The sequence below is a fragment of the Nuphar pumila genome, chromosome 8, assembly GCF_984573655.1.
Source record: "Nuphar pumila chromosome 8, dmNupPumi1.hap1.1, whole genome shotgun sequence".
Taxonomy (NCBI): Eukaryota; Viridiplantae; Streptophyta; class Magnoliopsida; order Nymphaeales; family Nymphaeaceae; genus Nuphar; species Nuphar pumila.
This window is the reverse complement of record NC_143256.1, coordinates 125,347,447-125,351,484: the sequence shown is the minus strand read 5'-3', so window position 1 is coordinate 125,351,484 and position 4,038 is coordinate 125,347,447. Positions and strand designations below refer to the sequence as shown.

Sequence of the window (4,038 nt, the reverse complement as noted above, 5' to 3'; positions counted from 1 at the left end):
TCATGCGACTCGTGGTCTGGGCTAAGTTCTGATCTATTTGGATCACACCGAGATTCGTTCCGTTGATATCAAAAGGAGTTTTGCAAAAAGGACAATTTCGTCAGTTAAGAAATCCATTAACGGACCGTCTGCATCACAGACCACGAAGTCGTCCATTTTGTTTCCCCTCAATACACGTAATGACGTTTCCGTAATTTCATGGAAACTTCTGCCCTCTTTCCTACTTTTCACCCGTTATAAGCCGAGGGAGACACCTCTCGCCCAAATGGTTTCTCCTCACTTTCCCTCATTGTTTTTCATCGCCTGAAAATCTTCTTCGGGAAGAAAATTCCGACCATGTCAGGCATGTTGCCCGGCGTCGAGTTAGCTCGCCGGAGGAGGGCGAGCGGCCACCACCATACGATCGGACCAAAGCCCTCACCTCGAACGTTGGATCGGAACACCGCGGCGGGGCTCAGCGGATCTTCTTTGGACGAAAATACCCTCAAGGCCAAGCGAAGCCTCGAGAAGAAGCTCCGGAGCGATGATAATACGGGGTAAGTTGTTTGTTTTTCTCCCTTAGCTATTCTGTCTTCTGGTTTGGTAGTTTCGGGATTTCAGCCAATGATGGAGGTTTTTTCGGAATTGTATGAGAGATCGCGTCATCCTGACTGCACGATCCCCGCCTTTGGATTATTTATTCCCTTCGTTTTCTGCAGCTTTATGTTTCCGAAATTACTTCTCTACCCTGAATATGAGAAATTAAAGTCGAGAAAAAAAAATGTGACGACGAGGTGCATATTAGAATACAAGTCCAACCTACTTTCGGCTTCGTCGTTCTCAAAGTCGGGTACTTTGGGATTTAATAAACAAGGATTTAACTATTAACTGAGGGAGATCGACAGAAAAGAACGACTGTGTCGTGGCGAAAGCACACACGAAGGACTTGTTTTTTAGAACGCATCAAGGTTTTCTTTCCAATCTACATGAATTTCGAAGGCATCTTCACGGGGGTAATGTAGGAAAATTGTCCGCAACATGGGAAACCAAGGTTAAAATGGTCTTTTCGGTGTCTTATCTAATCTCTCTCCTGAAAGTCCTCGTGGACCAGTTCTCTTCTCGATTCACATCCGACTCGGTTCTTGTAATTGAGTATCAGATTGAATCGGAATCTGGACCGAGCCTCTGTAGTGCTGGATCCAGTGGTACAGGTGAAAAACCAATAATCACATATCTCGTTCTCAGGAGAATCTGGGCGAGGACTCCCTCAGAGGGCAAGGGGTACGCCGCGCTGCCAAGATAGTGATCCTAATTACCGCAGGCAGCCAGCCAGCGCGCGACTAGGTCTCTGATTTTTATTAAAAAATAAAGGAGAATCTTGGCGAGGATGAAATATATATTAAAAGTTATGGTTTTTCTCTGGATAATCGAGAAAAAAAGTGCTTATAATATTAAAAAATCTAAGTATAAAAAGGAAAATAATTGCTATGCTGAATCCGAAAGGGCTGTTTGGATGACAAGGGAGCAAACTTAACTTTTGGCAAAGCTGGTTTTGCTCGTAACCCAAGTTTTTAGCAAACCTGGCTAACTTTTAAAGGTTCGTTTGGGTGACAAAAACTTGGTTTTCATGTTCTTGGTCATCCAAAACAAAAAAACAATTTACAAATATCAGTGTTGGCCATTTTTCGGCTACCGCCAGGCCATTTCTCGGCGGAACTGGCCTGTCATTTTCCGGCCAACCACTGGTCAGGAAATGGTGGAGCCTTTTTTCACGTAGCTTTTTTTTTTTATAAAACCTCGCTTGAAACAAGGTTTTGGTGTGTCACCCAAACACACCAAAACCTGGGTTTTGGATTGAAGACCCAGTTGAAAACAGGGTTTTGGGTGTCATCCAAATGGTACCAAAAGGGTTAGTTCCGTTGGAGCAAGCCTACCCACCTCCTTGCGCAAGCCGAAGCATGTATAGGCCCTGGGTGAGGGTACTCAGCCCTGGATGGCGGCTACGTCTCTAGGCCAGACGTGGGGTTTCCCCAGGTTAAATATGGTTAAAAAAAGAGGGATAAATATCACTGGGTCTTCTACCCATCCGACCCAGAAAAGTGACCAAATTCACAAACTTAATTATTTTGGTAGTGTGCAAGTTATCGAGTGTCCTCAGATTGTTATTAGTCTATTATTAACCTGTAATACTATGTAACTGTAAGCTCTAAGCAATAAACTGATGAAAATTTCATGATCTTTCTTCGCAGCCCCAAACGCCGATGGAGCAAAATTTTCAGTTGGGGGAACCGGACCATGGCCGAGCCTGTGCCTGCAACAAGCAGGAGCGAGCCCACTGTGGACACGATCAATGGCGAAAGATTCGGCGCAACGACCCTACTGGACCAAGTTGGCTCAGAGAGAGATGTGTGCTCGGTCTGTTTGGATGGGTTTCAGTCGCACCAGTCTGTGATCCATTTGCCATGCTTTCACAGATACCACACTGAGTGCCTCCGTCCTTGGTTGAGTGCTCATTCACAGTGCCCATACTGTAGGGCCCACGTTTTGTCTGTTTGCTAGGGTGTGTTTGGGAGATGACTATTTGTAGTATTAGAAACTTTGTAGTTCATGAATTTTGTCAAGCTTCTTGTGCGAGAAGGATGTTGGAGGTCATGAACTTGGTCGTGCTTTCCCATGGCGCTTACACCTACCCTTAGTTTCAGACTTTTGGTGTTGTATTTTTTTTTTTCGCAAGGCAATTTTGATGGTGTATTTTTTTTTTCAACATGGTGACCTTAGTTGCTGTATATACATAATTATGTTGAGCTTGAAGTTTTTCTCTTGCCAATTTGCCTCTCTTACTTGGGGCAGTTGAATATCTCGAATCTCTGATGCATGTATAACTGGGAAAGGTTGTATCTCATGCAACCCAATGAGATCTTAAATTCACACATAATAAAGATTCTTGATGCTGCCTATGATCCAAGCATTCAAATGCACCTTAATAGTTAATAGTTAGTAATGTCAATGAATTGAACCCATGGTTGTCGAATTAGGAAGTAGAAGCAAGACATTTAAAAATTTAAAAATTATGTAAGAGATTGGTTGTGGAATTAGGAAGTAGAAGCGAGACATTTTAAAATTTAAAATTTATATGTGAGATCTTGATTTGAAAGGAAAATGACAAACGAAAAGGAAACGATATGAGAATCAAAATTTAAAATTTATATGTGAGAACTTATTTGAAAGGAAAATAACAAACGAAAAGGAAACGATATGAGAATCAAATGAAAAGCAAAGTAGGAAATGAAAAGCAAATAAAAACTAAAATAAAAATAATTATTCTTAAATTTCATGATTTACTTTTTAGAAGTAAATTTTGTCAAAATTTAAAAATGATGGTTAACTATTTAGAAAAGCACATGAGAATTGAGTGAGAAGCATGATATGAAACACATAGGAAACATAAAAAAAAAGCCTGAGAGTGCATATAGGTAGGGGTGAAAAAACCTGACACGACCCGCCAACCCGCCTCTTAGGTGGGTTCGGATTTGGCTTAAATGGGTTCGTGTCATAAATGGGTCGACGCGTCTAACCTGTTTATTAAACGGGGTGGGTTCGTGTTAGGGGTATGCCAACCTAGCTGACCCGTTTAATAAATGGGTTAGGCGGGCGGGTCAACCCGTTTACCCGAACCCGACCTGCCAACCGGCCCGTTTACCCAACCCCAACCCACCCCGCCAACCTGACCCGCCAACCCGCCCGCTAACCCACCAACCCGTTTACCCGACCCAACCCATTTATTAAACGAGTTACACTACAAGAAAAACCCTGATTAGCGACGGAAATTTGCGACGGATTTTTTCCGTCGCAAATTCGTGACGAAATTAGCGAGAGAACATTATCCGTCGCCAATCTTTGAAATATTTCTGAAATTAGCGACGGAACAAATGTCGTTGCACATCCGTCGCTAATTATCGATAGATTGTGACAAAAAAATTTCGTCGCAAAATTTGTAGTAGCTTAGCGACCGATTTGCGACGGAATTTTTCCCTCGCTAAATTCGTCGCTAATTAGCGA

At 42.6% G+C, this 4,038-nt stretch overlaps 1 long non-coding RNA gene across 1 annotated transcript; it reads left to right on the top strand.

Annotated features, from left to right (window-relative positions):
- The first annotated feature begins 271 nt into the window (after nucleotides 1–271).
- On the top strand, nucleotides 272–2,612 carry LOC149830619 (uncharacterized). The gene is made up of 2 exons (XR_016433687.1): nucleotides 272–536; nucleotides 2,229–2,612. It is a non-coding gene; the product is annotated as an uncharacterized LOC149830619 (long non-coding RNA).
- The last annotated feature ends 1,426 nt before the right edge of the window (nucleotides 2,613–4,038 follow it).